The sequence below is a fragment of the Neofelis nebulosa genome, chromosome 1, assembly GCF_028018385.1.
Source record: "Neofelis nebulosa isolate mNeoNeb1 chromosome 1, mNeoNeb1.pri, whole genome shotgun sequence".
Taxonomy (NCBI): domain Eukaryota; kingdom Metazoa; phylum Chordata; class Mammalia; order Carnivora; family Felidae; genus Neofelis; species Neofelis nebulosa.
This window is the reverse complement of record NC_080782.1, coordinates 50263614-50291362: the sequence shown is the minus strand read 5'-3', so window position 1 is coordinate 50291362 and position 27749 is coordinate 50263614. Positions and strand designations below refer to the sequence as shown.

The 27749-nt window shown below is 38.9% G+C and overlaps 1 pseudogene; it reads right to left on the bottom strand.

The window, feature by feature from the left end:
- Positions 1-964: 964 nt before the first annotated feature.
- LOC131516015 (THUMP domain-containing protein 1-like) overlaps positions 965-27749 on the bottom strand; it is a 30954-nt pseudogene continuing 4169 nt past the window's right edge.

The following is a 27749-nucleotide window of genomic DNA, read 5'->3' as shown; positions in this document are numbered from 1 at the left end:
CACAATTAGTTTATATTCTAAAGGAAAGACTAAGATAAAGACACACACAAGAAAACACGTGGTGAGTCCATGAGAGGTCTGCAAAGTGTTACAAGGACATAAAACCAGGAGAGATTACTTTTCAAGGGGCATGGGTGCTGTCAGGAGGCCTTTTCGAAGGAGGTGATGTTTAAATGATGGGTTTGTTTAAACGGGCAACAGTAAAAACAAGAATAAGAAATCAGCAGTAATAATAGCAGCTAACACTTGTGGAGTGCCTTTTGCATTCCAGATGCTGTGAGAAGCAGGTGACTCACATTATTTCATTTAATCAACCCCATGCATTAGGTATTATTAATCTCATGAATTCACCCCTTGAATTAGGTATTATTATCCCTCATAATATTCTCAAGACTGAGAGAAATAAAATAACTTTCCCAAGAACACATATCCTGTAAGGTCAAGTCAGAATTTGAATCCAGAGCCTGTGTTCCTAACCACCACGAAAATACTACTTCCAGGTGCTTGGGAAGGAAGTGGCAGTACCACTGGCAGGACAAGTTCATACAAAAGAGGGGCTGCAGCTGTGCTCGAGGACACTGGGTAGTTATGTTTGGCTGCAGGAGGGGATGAGGAAAAAGCAGGATAGGATAGAAGGATGAGCTTTTCAGCTGAAGTCCGCCATGCAGAGAGATGGCCTTCAGGAAAGCTGCAAGCAGAAGACACAGTCAGAGATGTACTTGAAGAAGATTATTTTGGGAAAAGTCTTCACTAAGGCTGAACTGACAAGACTTGGTGACTGGCTGGGTTCAGAGAGATGAGGTAGGAGTTGATGATTCCCAAATTTCCATCAAGACGTAATGTGGGGTAAAGCACATTGATAATTAATGTGTCCATCACATCTAAAATTTTCCTTTTCTCTCAGGGTCTTCTCAAGTTACATGAAAGTGCTGGGGTCACTATCCTTTTCTCTCACTAAAGAAGGTTAAAATTCCTCCAGAGAGTCTCCCTGTGGAACTGGGGAACTGGGGAACTGGGGAAAGTGTCCTTTCTGGAAATTCTTTGTCCACGCAGCTTCCTTAGCCAGGAGCATAGCACACATCATGGTGACTGTATTATCCATGGCTTTTGCATCTTTACCAGGATGGGGATGGGCATAAAATAGAAATCCACGGCACAGGGGGCCATGAGTTTGAAAGCTGTCTTGTCACTTCCAATTTACATCACTTTCGGCCAAGTCACTGATTTCTGCATCAAATTATCTCACTTAATCCTCTTAACCAATCTATGAGGCCAGCATGGTTAATCCCGTTTTACAGAATAGTAAACTGAGGTTCAGAAATATTAAGTAATTTGCCAGTGGTGGGGCAAAAGTTTGGGGTTATCAGTTTAGTGAAGTCTCAAAAAAAAAAAAAAGCATTCATTTCTTTGTAGTAATGAGAGTCTCTATTTTAAGTTTTCTAAAGTATTATGTGTATCCTCTCAGGTAACCTTCCAGTTCTTCCTAACCTTTTAACATAAAACTTTCCAGAACAATTTTCCCAAACATTTTAGGTTTGCTGAAAGAGGCTCTTGCATAATCCCAACCCCTGGCCAAACTCTTAATGATGTTATTTTACACCATATGCATTGAGGTTGGCCTGACTCAGCCATTTTTCTCACTTTTGATTTTTTTCCCTCCCCCTGCCCCCTTCTTTTCAAGTCAATATTCATTTTAAATGCAAGAAGTCAGCCTCCTTTTTAGCTGACAAGGCTGGTTGTTCACACACTTTTTGGCGGCGTAACTGACAAGTGTCCACTTACGTGTGGGGCTGACTGTAAACAAGTATTCTGTGATATTCAAGGGAAAAAAGGCAAGGGAAACCAGCAATTTGCTGAGCAAAGGATGTGGTGATCTTTAGAGCCAAAGTGATCCCCAAATATTTTCCTAAAAGTCCTCTTGATTAGGAAACTGAAATTTGCAGCCTCCAGGCATCCCCACTCCAGCCCTTTGTGTCCTCTTTCTTGGTTGTTTCCTGCAGTGAAAAGAATCTGCACACCCAGGACAGTGAAAGCCCCTGTTCCAGATACAATGCTTCATCCAGCCTGGGTTCTACGGCTCCTTTTCCCTCCTGGTTCATTCGCTAACTCTCTCTTTCTGGGAAAAAAATGCGTGTTCAGTGGTATTTTGATTTTGGTTGCACATCTGAATCACCAGGGAGCTTTAAAAAATGCCAGTATATTGGCCCCACTCAAGACTAGTTAAATTAGTGTCTGTGGAGGGAAGTCCAGGGCACTCATTCTCTGGGCAGTGTGCAAGTTGGGAACTTTGTCAAATATCCTTCAGTTTGGACTTGTCTGATGTTTTTCTCATAGTTGGACTGCTGCTATGGGTTTGAACAGGAAGACCGCAGAGCCAAAGTACCCTTCTCATGACAGGGTAGTGCTGTTCCCTTCACAACTTTGGTCTCTGCTCTGGTAGAAAAACTATGCTGTAATGATATTCTGGAGTCAGATGGCCTGACCTCATACCCTGGCCCCACTACCTACATACACATGACCTCAGGCAAATCCATTTTTCTCTACAAGTTTTAGATGCTTTAGCTCTAGACCAGAGTAACAATCTTTATGCATTTGTAGCATTTAGAATAGTGCCTGGCACATGCTAAGTTAAACAAATGATGATCATCATTCTTATTTATTATTATTAATCTTTTTTGGGCAAAGTTCTCCTATATCTCCTCAAATATGAAATATAGGAGTTGAATTAGGTGATAGTTAAGGAGACTTTAAGTTATAATCTTGGATTGTGGATGAATCCAGAAGAGTTTGCAAATGAAGAGAAAATAGATCCATCAATGTATGCTGCTTTACAATTACCCATCCTAATTCTCTAACTACCCTTTATAACTGAAAGTTGAATTAGCAATTCTGCCAATACTAATTAAGTTCCTCGGTATCTCAGAAGAAGCTGCTAAATATAGGAAAACACTAGACATAGAATTAGAAAATATGAGTCCAGTTAGGGATGGGAGTTTACATTACCAGTTGTAATGTTAAGTTGGAGTTATGTTTCAGTGGTAGAGATGGTTTTACCTTGACCCAGCCAGGCACCTTTGAATGGACCCCATTGGGGCCACCATGGTAGATGGAGGGCTGGGTGAGGGTATGACCTGGGATGATGGAGATAAGCAGAGTGTGGCAGAGCAGAGTAAGGAAAAGAATCACCTTGAGCAGCACTTGGCAATCCCATTCTAGCAGGTAGAAATTGGCTAGCATAGCTCCAGGGTTCTTCATAACATGTGGCTAGCAGTTCAACTGCAGGATTAACCCCAGATTCCTCACCTGTAAAATGAGGATTATAATTCCTAGCTCCTGGAATTATTGAGCAGCTTTAACGAGACCATACATTTGGAAAAGCTTTGTAGATATGAAAAATGCTATTCAGGTGTATCATTATTTGTGAATGTCTAAGAGGGAAAACAGTGAGCAGTAAATAGAGGTGGGTTTATCATATTTATACACAACATATATTCCTCCTATCTACAAAGGCCAATGATGTGGCCCAATGCAGAAGGGTGGCAGAAGTGAGCCTTGTTTTCTACCATGTTTAGGAAGTTTCCCTCTTATAAATCTTGAGGTCACCTGGGTAAACCTTGAACCAACTCAATCAAACAGAAGATGTATAAGAGTCTAGATTCAGTGAGATTGGGAACTAATGGCACACTTGCTTCTCTCAGATAAGAGCCTCTGTTAATTAACATTTTAAATTTTAATGTGTCAATAATTTAGGAGCCCAGTTTGCTTGGGTTGTGTTATTTTTCTTCCTCACATGAAGAATAATTTTGCAAGGGTAAAATCACTGAGCAGGGAAGTCCTGTAAAGTTCATTAGGAGGGTGAGTTGACGTTAATCTGTCTCAGGATGTCTGTTCTTTTGTTGCAAAGGCTGGTTTCTGATTTTTATTTTTATTTATTTTTATTTTTTTTTAATGTTTATTCATTTTTGAGAGATAGAGCGTGAGCATGGGAGGGGCGGAGACAGAGGGAGACACAGAATCTGAAGCAGGCTCCAGGCTCTGAGCTGTCAGCACAGAGCCCCATGAACCTACGAAGCTGAAGTTGGATGCTTAACCGATGGAGACCCAGGTGCCCCTGATTTTTATTTTAATACTAGTCCTATAACATTCAGGGTGGTGAATATAATCCCAAAATTTGAGACACTTGGCTTGAAATTTGGACTATCTCTGAAAATAGGAGTAAAATATAAATACTACAAAATTCAAATAGTGCCCAGGTTAGTGCATTCAGATTGTGCCTAAAATGAACCAATGTAGTCACATAGAAGGTGAACATGTCAGTAAGCTCCTTGTTTCATCTAGAGAAGAGATTGGCTAACGACAGCCCATGAGCCAAATCCAGCCTCTGCCTGTCTGTAAATAAAAGTTGTATTGGAACAGATTCATGCCCATTTGTTTGCTTGTTATCTAGGGGTGCTTTTGCATTATAACAGCAAAGTTGAGTAATTGTAACACAGACAGCATGACTCTCAAACCCTAAAATATTTACTTTCTGACCCTTTACGAATAAGTTTATCAACACAAACCCTGAAGTACTTTCAGGTGTTTTAAATCAAACAGTTTTATTTTTTAATAGTTATGTAACATTTATTTTAATATCTATTAAAACTGCCAAATATGTATTTTTGCATATGATGTTGTTGAGGACAAACTAAAGAATATATATCAAGAAAATGTTAAGTTAATTTAAGGAAAAATACAAAATAATACTATAAGAAAATATGATGGCTCTAAGCAAAACTCTGATATTTGAGAAACAGATACATTGGGCATCTAAAAACTTCTTTGATTTTTATATTAAAAGTAGACCAAGAAAACTTGGTCTAAGAGAAGTTTTTAACAAGTATATTTTTAACATGTTATTTATTTTAGTCTTAAAATAATTTTGGGCAGGAATTAAACAGGTAAAAATAATGACTTTCCAATTAGACATTATGAAGATGAGACATAGAAGAACTTTTCATTTGCAATCACACATTCATAAGCAAATCTGTTTTGGGAAGAGGGAACAGAGTTTTGTGGGGGGGGGGGAAGCTTAATTCTAATCTTTGCTCATCAAAAAATAGTCTTGACTAACTAGAAAGATATGTAAGATCTGATGTCGGAAAGTCCTTCAGATTTGCCATGTGACCATGGAGACAAGACTCAAACTGATCTGGCCAGGCCAGCTACAAATAAATATAAAGGCTTAAATCAAAACCAAAATGAGATCTCACTTCACACCTGTCAGAATGGCTAAAATAAAAAATGTAAGAAATAACAAGTGTTGGCAAGGATGTGGAGGGAAAGGAATCCTCACGCACTGGTGGTGAAAATGCAAATCATGCTGCCATTGTGGAAAATGGTATGGAAGTTCATCAAAAATTAAAAATAGAGGGGCTCCTGGGTAGCTCAGTTGGTTAAGCGTCCTACTTCAGCTCAGGTCATGATCTCATGGTCCATGAGTTCGAGCCCTGCATCGGGTTCTGTGCTGACAGCTCAGATTCTGTGTCTCCCTCTTTCTCTGCTCCCCCCAACTCATGCTCTGTCTCTGTCTCTCAAAAATGAATAATTTTTTTAAAAAAATGTTTAATTAAAAACAGAATTACCATATGATCCAGTAATTCCATTACTGGGTATTTACCAAAAGAATACAAAAACAGTAATTAGAAAAGATATATGTACCCTTATGTTTATTGCAGCTTTATTTATAATAGTCAAGATAAAGAAGCAACCCAAGTGTCCATCAATACATCAATGGATAAAAAAGATGTGTTATATACACACAATGGAATATTACTCAGACACAAAAAAGAATGAAATGTTGCTATTTGCAACAGCACAGATGGTTCTAGAGAATATAATGAATGCTGAACGAAATAAGCCCATCAGAGAAAGACAAATACCATTTGATTTCACCCAAATGTGGAATTTATAAAACAAAACAAACAAAAAACATAGTCTTAAATGTAGAGAGCAAACTGGTAGTTGTCAGAGGGGATGTGGGTGGAAGGCATGAGTGAAATAGGTGAAGGGGATTAAGAGTACACTTATGGTGATGAGCACTGAGTAATGTATAGAACTCTTAAATCACTATATTGTGCAACTGAAATTAATATAATACTGTATGTTAATTATACTGAAATTAAAAAAAATAAATGTTTAAAAAATACAAAGGCTTAAAAAAAAAACCATATATAGCCCCTATAATGTACCGCCTTGAATTTACTCTAGACAATTAGGTTCTCTAAGTGTATACAATGGAAAATTTATAGGCTCAGATTTTTTTTTTAGTAGTTTGGTGACCAAATAGCCTTAAGAAAGGAAACTGATTTAAACAGATGTGAACCTGCTGAAATTTACAGCAGGATTTTTCAAGATCTACATGGAGACGGAGGAAGTAACTTTGCCCAACCTACCAGACCACAGAACTCTTTTCCTATGGGGCATTTTGGGAAACATCACGTTTAAGGATCTAAAGGAGAGTGGACATAATCAGATGGACATCGATATGATTTAGAGTCTAGAATTTATTTCACTTTGATATTTTTGGGGAATTCCTTCTCTTTGGGGTATATCATCAACTTAATAGAGACAATTTTCATGATAGTAGATGGTACAATGTAAAAACATGAAAGAACTTGTGTGCAAAGAATACTTTGGAACATTGAAAAACAGTCTGTGCTAAAACTTTTAGGAGGCTGACTGAAAATAAGTGTCAAAATTCTTTAAAATATGCATGTCTTTTAGTAAGAAATTCTATTTTTACAAATTTACCCTTTACAAAAATCAAAGATATGTGCATATAATTTACAGTAGAATGATTTATAATACTGAAAAATTAGAAACAATTTAAATGTTCAGTAATAGAAGATTGTTGGGAGGGTTTAAATATATTGGAATATTAAGCAATCAAAATCATATTACAAAAGAGTACTTATTGACATAGGAAATTGTTCATGATATATATCTAAGAGGAAAAATACTATTAAATAGTATTCACAGTATCCTACTTTCATCTTTTATAAAATTGTATAAGTGAATATACATGAAGAACAGTCAAAAGACTTACAGGAAGTATAAATAGTGGGATTATTTTTGCTGATGGAATTATGAAGAAAGCTTTCCTTCTTTGCACTGAAATGTTTGCCAACTTCCCTGCACTGAGCTTATATAGGGAAAAAAAAAGTTGAAATTATAGTAGAAAATCCTACAGAAAAGATAGATTTCTCCTTACATCACTTTTTTTCCAAAAGCACTTATGACATGACATTCTGCAAATACACTAAACTATGTATTGCTAGAACCAGATAGGATTGTCTTGCAGGTACAAGTATGGCAGAGGATGATACCAGAACCCTGGAGGCTTCATGACTAAAAAGAGCTCTTCTTGTTTCGTTCTGTTCAGAAACATGTCAACATGAGGAATAGCTACGCCGGCATCTCAAGAAATGACCTGTGGTTTATGATCCAGGTAAACAATTTCCCTGCAGCACATTAAAGCCCTGACTCAGCTTGCCCTATGTATCTGTTCCACTTATATCTAGTCCAGATCTCCATGGTCTTGTCACTTCCTTCCCTGTCCCTATTCCTCCCAATGCAATATTTCTAATGCTAGAAATAAAGTATGGAGTTGATGGAGAAGGGATTTCCTTAAGCTGGGGAATGTTCCAGCCAGGACCAAGCTTTGCATCACAGTTGCTTCTACATAAGGTAGTTAGCTCTTTCTTCACCTTTTTGGGCAGAAATAAAACCATCATGCACTAATTTCTGTCTGCTGAATATTTTAAAATTCTCCCAATGTCATACCTTATTTAAATTTGTGTCTCACCACATGCCACTGGCCTCGGGTACTCTGCCATGAACTCACTATGTGAATTCAACTTGGAAGTCTCCCCAGTCTGGACCTCAATTCCTTTCCCAATTTAATAAAGTGACCAAACTTACTCAACAAACATGTATTGAGTTTTCTACACTGGGGTAAAAGGAGCATAAGACAGGGATAGCCCTTGTCTTAATGGAGCCTACAATTTAGTAGCATGGGCACATATATGTCCTTTATACATATATACATATGTATATATGTATATACATGTATATATATATATATATATGTATACATATATACACACACACACATATATACATATATATATATATATATATATATATATATATATATATATGTATATACATATGTGGGGTTTTTTTTCTAGTAAATCCAAAGGGGTGTGTAAATTATTACAGAGGAGAAAGTATAAAGATTCTACTGGATCTACAGGAGAGGCATCTAAGCCAGACTCACAAAGTCAAGGACAATTTCCTAGACCTAGTGACATCTAAGAAATGACATCCAGAAGACATCCTGAAATATGAGTAAGAGAAAGTAGAATAGAAGGAAGCAATAGCCCACCCAAATTCCAGAAACTAAAGGATGAGTGATTAATTCAAGAGATTAAGGGAAATTCATATGGCCAAAATAGATGGTGCAAGAAGGAAATAGAGTAAGTCATATTCAAGAATTTAGGTTAGGTCTGTCCCAGATATACAATGTGAATCACACATGTAATTTTAACTCTTCTAGTAGTCACATCTTAAAAAGTAAAAAAGAGCCGAAGTTAAATTTAACAATATATTTTAGTTAACCCAACAGATCTAAAATGTTTTTCAACATGTCATTGATATAAAATTGTTAATATGATATATAACATCCTTTTTTCTACTAAATCTTTGAAATCTGATGTTTACATTTATAGTTCATCTCAATTCAGACTCATCGCATCTCAACTACTCAACAGGCACGTGTGGCTAGTGGCTCCTGCATTAGACAGCACAGGTGTAGACCTTATCTTTAGGATAATGCAAAGCTACCAAAAGGCTACAATGGGGGATGGTGTATAAAGATCACCCAGGCTTCTCTGTGGATAACGGATTTGATGGGAAGTGGTGGGAAGCAGGGAAACAAGAAATGAGGGTATTATAGAATCTACAGGAGACATAGGGTAATGGCAGGGAGAATAAATAGGTCTCAGTGGAGTCAAGAGATAGTTTGGAGGTAAACTTAACCATTTTGGCATGCACGTTAGCCTATGGAGCACTCAGATCTGAGAGCTACTTCACAGGGCATAAAGATGCATTCACTTTTTCCTCTCTGACCTCCTCAAGCTGGAAGCCACAGACCTGTGTGAAAAGTCACAAAGGCCAACTGGGTTTCCTAGGACTCATGCAGGGAATGGTTTGGGTGCTGTTTTTACCCTTTCTTTTCTATCCAGAGTGAGATAGAAGGATGGTGCAGAAAGTCTTAGAGTAGTTATTGCCTTTTTTCCCCCTGTTGCTGACACACTGAATCTAGAAAAGGGGGGTGGGTGGGAGGAGGGAACAGATGGAGAAAACTGCTTCTTAGGGGTGATTACAGTCAGAGAGGGGCTTGAAGAGACATCCCTGGGTCCCATATTTCTTTTGCCACCAGTAACTTCCAAATCAAATGAGCCCAAGCTTCAGATCAAAATGAGATTTTTCTTATTGACTTCCCTGAAAGCTTAGCAGGCTCTCTGCAAATCGAGTCATGTGTGTCCTGCATCATCATCAACCATTGCCGATTGCACGGATGTTGGAACCGGGCTGATCTTGGCAAATATGTCACTGATGCATGAGGCCAGGGAAAATCCAGCTCTTATTGGCCTGGCAGTGCTGACCTGGTTTGTCCATAAATGAAGAGCAAATGCAATTTGCAAAACACAAAGAACTGATAAGGGGTTACAGTGAGGTGGGGCTGGAGTCATATTTCTAAGAGCAGGCATGCTTGAAGAGGAGACAAGGCAGATTTCAAGCTCCAAATTCGATAGGCAGTGTTTCTTAAAGTCTGCTCTGTATACCACCTTTCTCATAATCACCTGAGGAGTTTGTGAAAAATACTCATATCTGGGTCTAACCCTAGGCCCACCAAAAGAAGAGTGTCTGGGGGCTGGGCCTGAGGCACTCCATGTTTAACAAGCTCCTGGATGATTCTTATGCATGTTAAAGTTTGAATTCCTTGAGGAAAGAAAGTAGGACAAGGGTATTTCCACTTGTGTTTTGGAAAAAGCACTGAACTTGAAGTCAGTCTACCTGGTCCTCCATCCAGACTCTGCTGCCAACTGGCTGGATGACATCATGGTGAGGGGAATGAAAACAGGATGTGAAATCAGAAGGGGGCACAGGCCTACGTCCTTCACATAAGAACTGTGTGATGATGGTTAGTAACTAAGCTAAACCTCACTGTCACCCCCAGAAATTGCAGACATGGGCTCAGGTGACCTTGAAAAATCAAGCTCTGACATTCTAGCTCTGACACTCTACATCTTTAAATCACCTAATCCCAGTTCCTTCATCTGTAAAATGGGCAGGTTACCTTCCACTGGGGCTAGGCTATTTTGGGGATCCAGTGGAACACTTTATATATTTTGAAAAAAATTCAAAAAGTTGACACAAATATGAAGTGGTGGTACTAACCCATAACAGAATTATCTTTAGTTAGGATATTATTTGTTTTAAGACTATTTCTATACTGATAAATTCCCCTGAAATCACAGCATTTTATTTTTTTAACAAAGCACAATAAAAAGTACAAAAAGGTAGTTTTGTTCATTTACTATAAATCACACTAGTATGAAATGAGCCAAATTAACCTCTGCTGACTGTCTCTTTAACACTACCACTAGCCTTGGGGTACCTGAGTGGCTCAGTCAGGTAAATGTCTGACTTCAGCTCAGGTCATGATCTCACAGTCTGTGAGTTTGAGCCCTGCGTTGGGATCTCTGCTGACCACTCAGAGCCTGGAGCCTGCTTTGGATTCTGTGCCTCCCTCTCTCTCTCTGCCCCTTCCCCTCTCACACTCTGTCTCTCTTAAAAATAAATAAACATAAAAAATACTACCACTAGCCTTGCAGAGACAGAGAGACTGACCCCAAGATAGTCCAGATTTTCTGTCCATGTACACACAAACAAAAACAAAAACAAAATCCTCATTCATGGCCATAACTTAACTTGGCATTCAAGCCTATCAATAATTTGGCTACTATCTCCTTACATGTAACCAACACTATCAAAATTTGATTATTTTATAACATGCCTTGTGCTTTTCTACTTCACAACTTTGTGTTTATGTCACGCCATATCCCTGGTTTAAAATGTCTTGCATCTTACTAAACACCCTCCTATCAAACTCCTACCTAGCATCATGCATATATGCAAAAAACACACAAACAAAAGCATGGTTGATGACCTAAATATCCAACAGTAAGGACTGATTAAATAATAAAGTCATACAATAAAGTACTATATACCAGTTCATATACTGTTGTAAAGAATATTTAACAGCATGGAAAGGCAATCATGACATACTGTTAGGTGAAAGTACCCTTTAAAAAACTATCAACAAGGGGGCACCAGGGTTGGCTCAGTTGGGTAAACCTCCAACTTCTGCTCTGGTCATGATCTCACCATTCTTGAGTTCGGTTCATGAGTTCAAGCCCTGCATCGGGCTCTCTCCTGTCAGCTCAGAGCCTGGAGCCTGCTTCAGATTCTGTGTTTTCCTCAATTTCTGCCCCCCCCCCCACTTGCACTTTGTCTCTCTCACTCAAAAATAAAAAATAAGCACTAATTTTTTTTTTAAAATCATCGATACAGTATAGAACATAGGAGAAGGACACACACTGTGTTGGCCGGTCTCTAACTTTTTATCACATCATAGGAAATTTATTGTATAGTCACACAAAGAAGAAAGGGAAGGCAAGAAATGTCTCAGCACTGACACAGCCAGACCTCACAGAGAACTGAACCCCCTGCTAACTGTTCAAAACTGTGATATTGCTCTGCAAGAGGTAGCCAGATACTCCAGGGACTGACATTATGTAATGAATGCAGCTTCTCTCAGCCTCTCTGCTCTCTCAGTGTCTTTCTACTGCTCTCTGTGTCTCAAATTCAAAACATAAATGTGAGGGTCTGATTCAGTCAGTCAGTCATCACCCAACATGCAGCCCCTGCACTGGGAAGAGCTCTTAGGCCAGGCCATTTCATGGCCAGTGGTCTGATCAGCCGATAGGTGCCTGTGGCCTTGATCCAATTAATTACTCATGTGCAGGGTGGCATGATTACATGACACAAAACTGGAATGCACACATCAGGCACTGCCATGGCTGCTCCTCTCAGAAGCCACTGAAAGCATGGCTACCCTCAAAGACTCATGTCTCCTCTCCAGTACCTGCATCAAATAATATCTGCTTTTTTGCCTAAATGGTGAGGGAGATATGAATCCATTAGATTTGGCTCCCTGTGACAGAAAACCAAAAATCATAATGATTTAAATACATGGTGGTTTATTCTCTCTAGTGGAAGAAGTCTGGAGATGGGCAGTCCAGAGCTGATATAGCAAGCCACAAAGTCATAGGAATTCAAGAACTTTCTAACTTTGTGCTCCTTATACCAGAACATAGTACAGAAGTCATTGTTTCTGCTAACCAATAGTCTTTTCTTCTATCATTTCAAACCTGTGGTAGGATTGCACTTCCCTCCTTCTTTGAATTTTGGTGTGGCATGATAAAGGATATTGTGTAATCAACCAACAAACATCTTACACAAAACATGACTCACTTTTATTACACTTCACTTTTATTTACATTTTCCTATTTTTTTCTGTAAGACCTGTAGCAATTTCATATAAGAAAAAAAAAACACTGGCAACCTCTCACTTATCCATTAGGACAGCTGAAAGACCACCTATTTCATGAAGGCTCCCTTTATCAATCAGTAGAAGCCAAGTCTCCCTCCTATGAGTTCTCTTTAAATCTTAAATCTAGGGGCGCCTGGGTGGCGCAGTCGGTTAAGCGTCCGACTTCAGCCAGGTCACGATCTCGCGGCCCGTGAGTTCGAGCCCCGCGTCAGGCTCTGGGCTGATGGCTCAGAGCCTGGAGCCTGTTTCCGATTCTGTGTCTCCCTCTCTCTCTGCCCCTCCCCCGTTCATGCTCTGTCTCTCTCTGTCCCAAAAATAAATAAAAAACGTTGAAAAAAAAAAATTTAAATCTTAAATCTTGCTTATCCTACCCCCCCATTTTTTTTCACATTTGCCTGTGTATTATAGCTATCTATGTGAGTGCATGCCAGGTCCCCTACCTGATCATAGTTTCCTTGAGGGCAGGGTCCAGCTCTTATTCTCTTCCATCTTCCAAGACATGGTTGATGCTTGGCATGTGTTCTATACTGGAAGAAGAGAAAGAAAAAAGAAAGAAAGAAGACTGTTATCAAATAATATTTATTTTATTTTGAATTTCAAATTGAAACAGAAATGAGCTAATCCTTCCTCCAGAGTAAACACATTAAGGAAGTACCTAAGTGCAAGACACCAAGTTCAGGTCCTTGACAAAGAGAATAATTTAGACAGAAAGCAAGCTCCACAGGCATTCAAGAGGTAAAACGATGCAACACAAGCAGAAATGTATGAACTGGTTGAATTTAGGTATGATCAAACTTAGGAGGCACATGGACAGGTTGTGCTGGCAACTGAATGTCATGGAGCATGGCACATGACTGTCTTCTGGAGTATACCAGAACCTCCCTCCACACTGCCCAGGCATCCTAGTCACCTTGTATGTGAAACTTCTTTATAACTAAGGGCATGGTATTCATCAGTGACTAAAGATCCTGAAATATCATCTAAGTAAATGTTCATACAAAATTCTAATATACAACAAAGAGTGCTGTGGGAAGAAGCTAATGTACTGGCATTACCCTCTAGGCAAAAATATTTTATTTTAAAAAAGTTTTTTAATCTATATTTATTTTTGAGAGAGAGACAGAGAGACAGAGTGCGAGCAGGGGAGGAATAGAGAGAGAGGGAGACACAGAATCCGAAGCAGGCTCCAGGCTCTGAGCTGTCAGCACAGAGCCCGATGTGGGGCTTGAACTCACTGACCGCAAGGTCATGACCTGAGCCGAAGTTGGACGCTTAACCGACTGAGCCACCCAGGTGCCCCTAGGCAAAAATATTTTAAAGGAGAAGTAAGAGGGGATTGAAAATGTTCTGCATAACTGAAGCAGGGAAAGGGATCGTTCTTCTGTAATAGGAATCCAAAATAATAAGTGTGAGTTAACAATGTGCACTTGTTACATGTGCTATATACAAGGCACTATGGTACACGTGCATTGGCTCATTTTATCCCTACAATGTCCCCATGTGATGGATATTGTTTTAATCCCTATTTCTAAAATGCAAAAACAAAGGAACTCAGGGATTTGAGGTGATTTTTTACACTAATGTTGCCATTTAATGGTCTCTCTGTATGTGTACCCTGTGTCAGGTGACTTTGTGCTCCTCTCATCAAAGGATGGAATCTCTTTCCCCATTCCTAGGGTCTAGGCTGATCTTGTGACTTGCTTTGGCCAAAATAATTTTACAGAGGTGACAATATGCTGGTTCAGAGCCTGTGTGTTAAGAAAACTTGCACGTTTCTAATTATCTCTCTTAAAGCTTTGCTACTGCATGTGAAAACCTGGGGTAAGCCTGCTATCTTATGAGAAGAACATGGAGAAGAGCTGAGTCATGTTACCTGACTCACCAGCCCCCAGTTGACCCACCAGCTGACCACAGGCACATAAGTGAGCTTTGCCAGGATCAGCAAAACCTCCCAGCCAATCTCTAGATTCTTGAGCAAAAATAAATGTTTATTATTGTGTGTCACTGAAGTTTTGCAGTTGCTTGTTAAGCAATATTATTGTGGCATAATATGTGGCTGGTAGAAGGAGAAATAAGCAGTTTCTTCAAGGTCACTCAGCTGGTAAATGGCAGAGCCAACATTTGAACCTAGTATGTCTACCTTCAGAGGCTGATATGCATGGGGAAGACCTGAGAAAGAAAAAAAAATCACTTAGTAAATCTTCAAAGTTCCTCAGGATCTCCAGTCTCCAAGTCAGAGGTTCTGTGTTCAGTCCTGAGGTTCCAATTAACAAGTCCACGCTTCTGGACCCTGGGTTCCTTATCTTTTATTTGCCTCCAAAATTTTATTTAAATTCCAGTTAGTTACATACAGTGTAATAATATACAATGTAATATTGGTTTCAGGTGTAGAATTTAGTGACTCATCACTCACTTATAACACCAGTGCTCATCACAAGTGCCCTCCTTAATGCCCATCACCCATTTAGCCCCTTTCCCCACCCACCTCTCCTCTTGTAACCATCGGTTTGTTCTTTGTAGTTAAGAGTCTTTCTTGGTTTGTCTCTCTTTTTCCCCCCACTTTGCTCATTTGTCTTATTTATTAAATTCCACATAAGAGTGAAATCATATGGTATTTATCTTTCTCTGACTGACTTATTTTACTTAGCACAATACTCACTAGCTCCATCCACATTGCTACAAATGGCAAGATGTCATTCTTTTTTACGGCTGTGTAATATTCACACACACACACACACATACACACACACACACACACACACACACACACAGACACCACGTCTTCTTTATCCTTATATCCTTATCTTTAAAATGGGCATGATAATACTTCTTTTAATAAGATTCCTGTTAGGATCCAATGAAATACCTGATGTGAAAGCGTTTCATAAATGGCTATGCAGATGCTGACTTCACATTCTCTACCACTGCCAACAGCTCTACAAGCCAAGACTGCTCTGCCTGAAGGGGATTTTCTAGGAATTCCTCTGCTCTACTCCTGCTTAATTGTGGTATGAGTGCACCTGTGGAGGACAGGGTAGTCAATCCTTTGTCTTTATATCATTTCCCTTCCCACAGCAGGAAATATTTAGCTGAGTTCTAAATGAGAGAAAAGGAAAGGAGGGGGGAATAACTTAAGCTGCTAGCAAACTCACAGCAACCCTTAATGGTGATTTAATGCTGGGAGATCTAGCTTGCCACAAGATTGTGACAGGACTGTATTTTGTTCTGTCAGGGTTAGGTGAATGGTAGAGTGGCTGCATTTAAAGGAAATGGGGAGAGGGTTGTAGAAGGGCCACAGATCATGTATCTCAGAGCATGGTCTGGATTATAAGCAGAATTAAAGAGACATGGAGACTAGGAGATGTCTCAAGAATGACTTTTGAGGTAGGGTGTTTTCAAGGAAGGATAAAAAGGAGGGTCAGGTTATGCCTAACTTGCACATAATCCTCTTAGTTCTAGACTAAATTCTTCCTTCCTGTATGTAGCCCCAAAACCCACTTGGGCAAAGCCTTTACAGAGATCATGTAGCTTCCCTGATGGTTCTAAACATGGTCTTAGTGTCCAAAACTCAGGATTCAAAATTATGAAGTGTCTGTACTTGGCTCCTGCTTTCATCTTTTATACATCTACATACATTAAAAAATGTACTATCATTTAATGTTTAACCCCAAATGCTACCTAGTTTTATGTACATACCAGTCTGCATTCATGTACTCATTCATCAAACACTATTTGTACCCATCTGTTATGTGCCAGGCTCTATGCTAGGCCCAAAGGACACAAAAATGAATGAAATGAGCTACTTGCCCTCAAAAAGAGCTCAGCCCATTAAAGAGGCATAGCTAGGGGTGACTGGGTGGCTCTGTTGGTTAAGCATCTGACTTCAGCTCAGGTCATGATCTCACAGCTCGTGGGTTTGAGCTGACATTGGGTTCTGTGTTGACAGCTCAGAGCCTGGAACCTGCTTTGGATTCTGTGTCTCCTTCTCTCTGACCTTCCCTGCTCATGCTCTGTCTCTATCTCAAAAACAAATACAAAACATAAAAAATGGGGGAGGAGCCAAGATGACGGAAGAGCATGGAAGGGTTTTTTTTTGTGTCTTGTGTCCATGAAATACAGCCAGACCAACACTAAACCATCCTGCACACATAGAAAATAGATCTGAGGATTAACACAACAACCTGCACAACATGAGCCACAGAATTCAGCTGGTATGCAGTGCGGAGAGGCAAACTGGGGGAGAGAGAAGCTGCAGAGGGCAGGGAGCTGCTTTTGAGGATGGAGAGGCGGGGTGTGGGGGCGGGGAGGAGGAGAGGGTGGAGAATACAGGAAAAGCTGAAAGGAGACGGTTTAAATTTCATTAAGACTTTATAAACAGACAGAATGCAGATTCTGAAACTCTGCAGGTCCATACATGGTGGTGCTCTGGTGGAAAGGGCTAATCCCCAGGAGCAGAGTGAAGTCCAGAGGTCTTAGGGGCACATGGGAAGAGCCAGTTCCCCTGCTGGGAAGACACTGGTAGAGGCTGTGTGACTCTCCAAAAGGCAAAGGTGCCAGTGGACCCAGGAGAACAACCACATTCACTGGTGCTGAACAAGGTCACTGGGGATGAAGCCTGGTGCCAGATGCGTGTTGTGATTTGCCACCATCCCTGAAACGCTGCTGCTACACAATAATGTGCACTTTTTCTGGAGTGGGCTGGCACCCAGCCACAGTCTCTGGACGTCAGCAGCAGCATAATACCACAAACATTCAGGGTGCGGCCTGCACCTGGCCATTGCTCGGGAGATCCTCCTGCAGAGGCACAGAATGCGTCAAAGCTGCAGTGCCTCAGAAATAAGGGGTCAGGAAACACAGCCACATCCGAGATAAAACTCAGCAGGGAGGTTCTGCCTGGAGCTTGCCTACGGATGGTGTAAAAGCAGGGAGTGGATGGAAGCCAAAGACAAGGGATGATTGTGGGATTGCTGATCTGGGAGAGCGCAGTTCCAATACTAGAGACCTGGTACCTGGGTGATGCCATTTTCACCACTCCTGTGCATGCACATACGCACCTATGAGTGCCACAACACTCCACCCCAGTAGGCTAGCAGTGCCACCTAGTGGAGAGCAGAGCCGTTACACTAAGCCCCACCCAACTGGGCCAACCACGCTCTTCAGAAACACAAGTCTCTCCACCTGCTTAGTTTATGGACTATAAAGTGCTTACTAGTTTGACTTCTAGGGGAAAACAAAGTAATCTCAGTCATATTTCAGTCTGTTCACTGGTCCATCTGTTTTCTTTTTTTTTTCTTTTTCTTTTTTCTTTTTTCCCTTTTTCGTTTCTTTTCTTTTTCTTGAATATAGAAAGAGAAAAACATCATTTTTATTTTCAATTTTTATTAAAAATATTTTTCTTTAATTTTTTTCTACTGTATTTTTCACTTTTGTGTAAATGTTTTCAAATCCTATTTCACTTCCATCATTTCATTTTACTTGACTGTAGTGTATTCACTTTTTCAAATTTTCAAATGATTTGCTTTTATTTTCCTTTTCCCTTTTTTCTGTTATGTATCAAACCCCTTTCAACACCCAGGCCAAAACACACCTAGGATGTAGCATCCTTTATTCGATTTTCTTGTGTGTGTGTTTGTATTTAATATTTTAATTTTAATATATTGTTGAATTTTAATTTTTTTAATTTTAATTTTTTTACCTCATTAATTCCTTTTCTCCCTTCAAAATGATGAAATGAAGGAATTCATTACAAAAGAAAGAGCAGGAAGAAACGACAGCCAGGGACTTAACCAGCATAAATACAGGCAAGATGTCTGAACCAGAATTTAGAATCACAATAATAAGAATACCAGCTGGAGTGCAAAGTACATTAGAATCCCTTTCTGTGGAGATAAAAGAAGTAAAAGCTACTCAGGATGAAATAAAAAAAAAAACACTATAACTGAGCTGCAATCTGGAATGGATGCCATGGTGGCAAGGATAGATGAGGCAGAACAGAGAATCAGCGATATAGAGGACAAACTTATGGAGAATAATGAAGCAGAAACAAAGAGGGAGATAAAGGCAAAAGAGCACGATTTAAGAATTAGAGAAATCTGTGACTCATTAAAAAGGAACAACATCAGAATCAAAGGGATCCCAGAAGAGTAAGAGAGACAAATAGGGGTAGAAGGGTTATGTGGGCAAATCATAGCAGAAAACTTTATTAACCTGGGAAAAGACAGAGACATCAAAATACAGGAAGCACAGAGGACTCCCCTTAGATTAAAGAAAAACCGACCATCAATAAGCCATATCATAGTCAAATTCACAAAATACTCAGACAAAGAAATATTCATGAAAGCAGCAAGGGATAAAAAGTCCTTAACCTAGAAGTGAAGACAGATCAGGTTTGCAGCAGACCTATCCACAGAAACTTGGCAGGCCAAAAAGGAGTGGCAGGATATATTAAATGTGCTGAATCAGAAAAATATGCAGCCAAGAATTCTTTATCCAGCAAGGCTGACATCCAAAATAGGAGAGATAAAAAATTTCCCAAACAAAAATTAAAGGAGTTTGTGACCACTAAACCAGCTCTGTGGAAATTCAAAGTGGGACTCTCTGAGGGCAAAAATGAATAAATAAATAAATAAATAAATAAATAAATAAATAAATACCAAAAGCAACAAAGACTAGAAAGGACCAGAGTACACCACCACAAACACCAACTCTATAAGCAACATAATGGCAATAAATTTGTATCTTTCAGTACTGTAAACGTCAATGGACTCAATGCTCCAATCAAAAGACATAGGGTAACAGAATGGATAAGAAAACAAGATCCATCTATATGCCCTTTACAAGAGACCCGCTTTAAACCTAAAGACACCTTCAGATTGAAAGTAAGGGAATGGAGAACCATCTATCATGCTAATGGTCAACAAAAAAAAAGCCAGAGTAGCCATTCTTATATCAGGCAATCTAGACTTTAAAATAAAGACTGTATCAACAGAGGAAGAAGGGAATTATATCATAATTCAGGGGTCTATCCACCAAGAAGACCTAACAATTACAAACATTTATGCGCTAAATGTGAGAGCACCCAAATATATAAATCAATTAATCACAAACATAAAGAAACTCATTGATAATACCATAATAATAGGAGACTTCAACATCCCACTCACAGCAATGGACAGATCACCTAATCAAAAAATCAACAAGGAAACAATGGCTTTGAATGACACCCTGGACCAGATGGACTTAACAGATATATTCAGAACATTTTATCCCAAAGCAACAGAATATAAATTCTTCTCCAGTGCACATGGAATGTTCTCCAGAAAAGACCACATACTGGGACACAAATCAGCCCTCAAAAAGTACAAAAAGATCAAGATCATACCATGCACATTTTCAGACCACAATGCTATGAAACTCGAAATCAACCACAAGGAAAAAGTTGGAAAGGTAATAAATACTTGGAGACTAAAGAACAGCCTACTAAAGAATGAATGGGCTAACCAAGAAGTTAAAGAGGAAATTAAAAAGTTCATGGAAGCCAATGAAAATGATAACAACACAACCCAAAACCTCTGGGGTACAGGAAGTGTGGTCATAAGAGGAAAGTATATGGAAATCCAGGCCTTCCTAAAGAAGGAAGAAGGATCTCAGATACACAACCTAATCTTACACCTTGAAGAGCTGGATAAAGAACAGCAAATAAAACCCAAAACCAGCAGAAGACAGGAAATAATAAAGATCAGAGCAGAAATCAATGATATTGAAACCAAACAACAACAACAACAACAACAACAACAACAACAACAATAGATCAAAGAAACCAGAAGCTGGTTCTTTGAAAGAATTAACAAAATTGATAAACCACTAGCCAGCTGGATCAAAAAGAAAAAGGAAAGGACTCAAATAAAATCAAGAATGAAAGAGGAGAGATCACAACTAACACAGCAGAAATAAAAGCAATAAGAGAATATTATGAGCAATTATACATCAATAAAATGGGCAATCTGGAAGAAATGGACACATTCCTAGAAACATATACACTACCAAAACTGAAACAGGATGAAATACAAAATTTGAACAGATCCATAATCAGTAAAGAAATCCAATTAGTAATCAAAAATCTCCCAAAACAACAAGACTCCAGGGCCAGATTACTTTCCAGGGAAATTCTACCAAACATTTATGAAAGAGTTAACGCCTATTCTCTTGAAACTGTTCCAAAAAATAGAAACAGAAGGAAAACTTCCAAACTCTTTCTATGAAGCCAGCATTATCTTGACTACAAAATCAGACAGAGACCCCACTAAAAAGGCGAACTACAGACCAATTTCCCTGATGAACATGGATGCAAAAATCCTCAACAAGGTATTAGCTAACCGGATCCAACAATACATTAAAAAAATTATTCACCACAACCAAGTGGGATTTATACCTGGGATGCAGGGCTTGTTCGATATCCGCAAAACAATCAATGTGTTCATCTTATCAATAAAACAAAGGACAAGAACCCTATGATACTCTCAATAGATGCAGAGAAAGCATTTGACAAAATACAGCCTCCTTTCTTGATAAAAATCTTCAAGAAAGCAGGGATAGGAGAATCATACCTCAAGATCAGAAAAGCCATATACCAAAGACCCAATGCTAATATCATCCTCAATGGAGAAAAACTGAGAGCTTTCCCCCTAAGGTCAGGAACAAGACAGGGATGTCCACTCTCAACACTGTAATTCAACATAGTATTGGAAGTCTTAGCCTCTGCAATCAGACAACACAAAGAAATAAAAGGCATCCAGATTGGCCAGGAGGAGATCAAACTTTCACTCTTCGCAGATGACATGATACTCTACAGGGAAAACCCAAAAGACTCCACCAAAAACCTACTAGAACTGATTCATGAATTCAGCAAAGTTGCAGGATATAAAATCAATTCACAGAAATTGGTTACATTCCTATACACCAACAATGAAGCAACAGAAAGAGAAATTAAGGAATCTATCCCATTTACAATTGCACCAAAACCCATAAAATATCTAGGAATAAATCTAACCAAAAAGGTGAAAAATCTATACACTGAAAACTATAGAAAACTTATGAAATAAACTGAAGAAGACACACAAAAAAAGGAAAGAAATATTCCATGCCCCTGGATAGGAAGAACAAATATTGTTAAAATGTCAATACTACCCAAAACACAAACTACATATTCAATGCAATCCCTATCAAAATAACACTGGCATTCTTCACAGAGCTAGAACAAACAATCCCAAAATTTGTATGGAAGCAGAAAAGATCCAGAATAGCCAAAGCAATCTGGAAAAAGAAAACCAAAGCAGGAAGCATCACAATCCTAGACTTTAAGCTGTACTACAAAGCTATAATCATCAAGACAGTATGGTACTGGCACAAAAACAGACACTCAGATCAATGCAACAGAATAGAGAACCCAGAAATGGACCCACAAATGTATGGCCAACTAATCTTTGACAAAGCAGGAAAGAATATCCAATGGAATAAAGACAGTCTCTTCAGCAAGTGGTGCTGGGAAAACTGGACAGCGACATGCAGAAGAACCTGGACCACTTTCTTACACCATGCACACAAATAAACTCAAAATGGATGAAAGACCTCAATGTCAGACAGGAAGCCATCAAAATACTCAAGGATAAAGCAGGCAAAAACCTCTTTGACCTTGGCCACAGCAACTTATTACTCAGCATGTCTCCAGAGGCAAGGAAAACAAAAGCAACAATCAACTATTGGGACCTCATCAAAATAAAAAGCTTCTGCACAGCAAAGGAAACAATCAACAAAACTAAAAGGCAACCGATGGGATGGGAGATGATATTTGCAATTGACATATCATATAAAGGGTTAGTATCCAAAATCTATAAATAACTAGTCAAACTCAACACCCAAAAACCAAATCATCCAGTGAAGAAATGGGCAAAAGTCATGAATAGACACTTCTCCAAAGAAGACATCCAGATAGCCAACCGACACATGAAAAAATGCTCAACATCACTCATCATCAAGGAAATACAAATCAAAACCATATTGAGATACCACCTCACACCTGTCAGAATGGCTAACATTAACAACTCAGGTAACAACAGATGTTGGCGAGGATGCGGAGAGAGAGGAACTCTTTTGCACTACTGGTGGGAATGCAACCTGGTCAGCCACTCTGGAAAACAGTATGGAGGTTCCTCAGAAAATTAAAAATAGAACTACCCTACAACCCAGCAATTGCACTACTGGGTATTTATCCAAGGGATACAGGTATGTTGTTTTGAAGGGGCACAGGTACCCCAATGTTTATAGCAGCACTATCAATTTAGCCAAAGTATGGAAAAAGCCCAAATGTCCATTGATGGATGAATGGATAAAGAAGATGTATATGTACATACACACACACACACACACACATATATATATATATATATATATATATATATATACATACATATATGTGTATATGTGTGTATGTGTATACATATCCACAATGGAGTATTACTCAGCAATCAAAAAGAATGAAATCTTGCCATTTGCGACTACGTGGATGGAACTAGACGGTATTATGCTAAGTGAAATTAGTCAGTCAGAGAAAGACAAATATCATATGAATTCACTCATATGAGGACTTTAAGATACAAAACAGATGAACATAAGGGAAGGGAAGCAAAAATAATATAAAAACAGGGAGGGGGACAAAACATAAGAGACTCTTAAATATGGAGAACAAACAGAGGGATACTAGAAGGGTTGTGGGAGGGTGATGGGCTAAATGGGTAAGGGGAATTAAGGAATCTACTACTGAAATCATTGTTGCACTATATGCTAACTAATTTGGATGTAAATTAAAAATAAATAAATAAATAAATAAAAATAACATAAAAAAGGAAATTATTTTTTAAAAATGAGGCATAACTGGAGAATGGGGTGAATCTAAATTTGGGAAATCAGAAACTGCTTCCTGGAGGAAGTGATGCTCAAGCTGAGGCATGAATGATAAGGAGCCCAGGAAGTGTATAGTGAGCAGTGAGCCTGAGCAAAAGCACAGAAGCAAGAAGTAGCAGGTGTGCCGTAGAACAAGGCAGTTGCTGGAGAACACAGGGAGGAGTACAGGGGAGCTAGAGAGAAGCCTGGAAAGGCAGGTCAGGCAGATTACGGAAGGGGCTTTAAGCCATGCTAAAGAATCTGCAGGTGCTATAGAATCAGCAAGTGCCTTAAACAGAGAAGTGGAATGGTTTGGTCCTTGCCACCTTCATGACTTGGTTGCTCAGACCAAAATTCGGAGTCAACCTTATACTTTTCATCATTCATTTTCACTGTATATCTAATCCATTAAATAATCCTGTGGATTCTAAAACCCAGCCACTCATCTTCCCCATGACTGCCCCTACCCTCCTCATTGTCCCCACGACCTGTCACCTGAGACTGTCTCCTTATAACTCCCTGCTTCCATATCCTATGATTTCCCCACTGCAGAGCCTTCTTTTCTAAACATAAATCAAAACCCATCTCTTCTCTGCTTCCATCTTTCTGATGGCTTCCTGACAGATAAAATCCAAGCTCCTCATCACACCCTAAAATGCTCTATGTGATCTGGCCTCTTCCCACCCCTGTGAGCTCAATTTCCTTGCACATCCCCCGCTGCTCAGCTCTGCCTAGCTATGCTGGAGCTCTTGTGCTCCCTCAACAAGGCAAGCTCACGACCATCCCACCACTTGCCCTTGAGTTTTTTTTTTTCTCAGTTTTCCCATGATCCTCTCTCTTTTATTCAGATCTGTCCTCAAACAACTCCCCTTCAGACAGTCTTTATTAAGCATACTACTTTCCCCACCCCTACTTTCACTACTAATCTCTGTCCTCTTATCTTGCTTCACTCTTTTTTTTATAATACTTATCAAAACTTTGCTGTGTAGATGCTGCTCTTATTCTTTATCTCTTCTTCTGTGTTACTTTCTTATTTGCTACTCCCTCATTCTCTATCTTTCTTTCCAGAATTCTCTATTCAAAAGAGCAAAAACATCCATGTCTATCTAGTTCACCATGTCCCCGTGTCCTAGAAACATTATCTGAGCTCATAGGAGGTGCTAAAAAATATTTGTGAAGACAGAGTGTACAGAAAATTAGCATGTTTGAGGCAAGATGATGAATTATCTTGTGGACTGGTTGAGGTATCTAAAAATTGGTCTCCATAGCTGGATTCAATCTTTCATTAACCTTCTACATCCCCATGTTTCCTCCCAGATCCTGAGAGCACTTTCTAAGGTCTTTAAAAAGAAGAGCTTTACCTCTATAAATCCCACGTACAGAATAGGAGTATTGAGATTCCTGTAAAAATTAGTTGAGAAGATCAAATAGGAGAAGTGAAAACTACTACCTAGAACTTGATGACAAATTTGACTCCCAGGAATAGATTATTACAAGATGCTTGAATTCAGTGAATAAAAAAATACTATAGAGACTAATTCTTATTCTTTCTTGTACATCCTCAGACCTCCACCCCAGTGCCCAGATAACAGCATCTGCTACCTGTTGATTTCACAGAAAGCAAACAGCTTTTGCTCCAGAATTAGGCACATCTGGGATTCTCTGCTTGCTAGAACCATAAACTGCCAGGATACACTGATTCCCTGACTGACCTCCAGGATCAGGGAGGATTACTCCTTCCCATCTTACTGGTCTTCTGCTCCCAGACCTCCATTCTTGTGATCATAATAATTTTCTTAATACTTCATCTTGGCTACTGCTTTTTAGAATATGTTATTATAGGGGCATACATATACAGGTCTCCACCCCCATGTTGACACTTTCCTAGGCTGAGGTCAAATTCAGGTATATTCTTCTTTTCCAATTACACACACACACACACACACACACACACACACACACACACACACAACTTGTCTTGTTAGAATATATCCTTTTGAAAAAGTAGGGGCAAATTACCAGCATTCTCTGTGTGAATGTTGATTTTTTTAACTTAATAGAGCTTATAAATTATTTTTATCATGACATACACAGAAGACAATTTTTTTCATAGTAAGGTACCATTGAGTTTACTTAATAGGCCTTCTACCAATGAGTATTTTGGTTACTTCTAGGTTTTCCTATTCAAAAGTCACTGCACGTGTGTGGGCATGACTGTTGAATGACGTCATACACAAAGACTGACCTATGTAGGTATGCCACAAATTTTGATTTCTGTTGCCAAAAAATCTGCACCAATTTACATTCCAAGCAATAGCATATGCATATCTGTTTCCCCAGTGTTATCAAGTTTTTCCATCTTCACAAATCTATTAAGTGAAAAATGAAATCTCATTTTTGAAGATTTGTATTTCTTTAATTATGAATAAGGTTGAACATTTTGTTAAATGCTAAAGACATTTATGTTTCTTTTTCTTTGAACATATTGTTAATATCCTTGATTCATTTTTCTTTCAGTTGGTGATTTTATCTCTTTATTTACAGACACTGAACTAAGGAAATTTAGTTATAGCATAGTATTTTTTCCATGTTCAATTTTAAACATTTTATGTAGTAAAATTTGTCAGTCATTTTTTTGTGTATGGTTTTGGGGATTTATTTCTTCTTCAGAAATATCTTTTGTACTTCAAGATTACAAAAGTATTCCATCACATTTTCTTTTAGAGATCTGTATGGTTTTTTTTCTTTCCTTTTTACAATTAATCCATGAATCCATATGGAACTGTGTTAGTTTTCCACTGCTGTATAACAAATTACCACAAGTTTAGCAGCTTAAAACAACACACATTCATTATCTCACAGTTTCTGCAGATCAGGAGTTGGGCATTATTTAACTGGGGCCTTTGCTTAGAATTGTATACACTCTGATCAAGATTTTGCTAGAATTGTGTCTCATCAGAAGTTCAATTGGGGAAAGATCCACTTCCAAGCTCCATCAGACTGTTGTCCAAATTCACTTCCTAATGCTATAGGATTCATGGCATCCTCCTTCATCAAATCCAGAGAGAGAGAGAGAGAGAGAGAGAGAGAGAGAGAGAGAGAGAGAGACTCTAGCAAGACCTTACACCATTATGTAATTACACACATGTGATCACATACATTTCACCTTTTTCACATTACAATGTTTAGAAGAGAGTCACTGATCCTTCCAGAGGGATTACACAAAGCTATGAATACCAGGAGGCAGGGGTCCTGAGGACCATTCTATTTCTGTACTCGACAACCTCTTTTTGGTGAAAAGAGTGAGGTAGGAATAGACATTTTTTAAGATTAGCCAAGTTCTCAATATCATTTATTAAATTACCTAACTTTCCCATAACTGATTAGAAATTTGACTTTTTCTGTTTTCCTTAGAACGATACAGTTTATATATCTCAAACTAGGTCATTTCTCCTTTCCTCAAGTACAGCATCTGCAATACTGGGAATACAGTTTGTCAATTCCACAATCAGCTTACTGGGTATAAAAAGAGCACTTATCATGCTTTCTCCCCAAAGTCAGTCACCATTGTCAGTTTCTGTTATATTGTTTCATATATATGTATATTTATGTACCTATTCATATTTATTTACATATCCATATCTATCTAGCTATAGATAAAGTTGAAAACATAAAATGAAGAAGGTCCATTCATTATCTCATTCCTTTCCTCACAAGAGGTGCATATTTGCAACACAACCTCAGACAAATCCAGGTATATGCTAGGAAACACTAAATCCTTTGTAAAACAAACAGCTGACACTAATCATGCTCATAAATGAGACAAACTCAGGACCAAGAAAAGGAAGTGGGAAGCCGACAGAAGACAATTTTTGAGGATATGAGCAAATCCCAAAGAAGATGATATAGATAACAAAGAATAGACAGTGTAGTAGGAAAACCCAGCTGCTAGCAAGTGCCATATACTTAAACTGCCATGGTATCCACTTGGTCCTTTGTGTGTAGGATCCTGTGAGTTTGATAATAAAAATTAATAACTTCTGGGACTGTGTCCTATTTCATATTGGAGTCTGTGACCATCCATTGA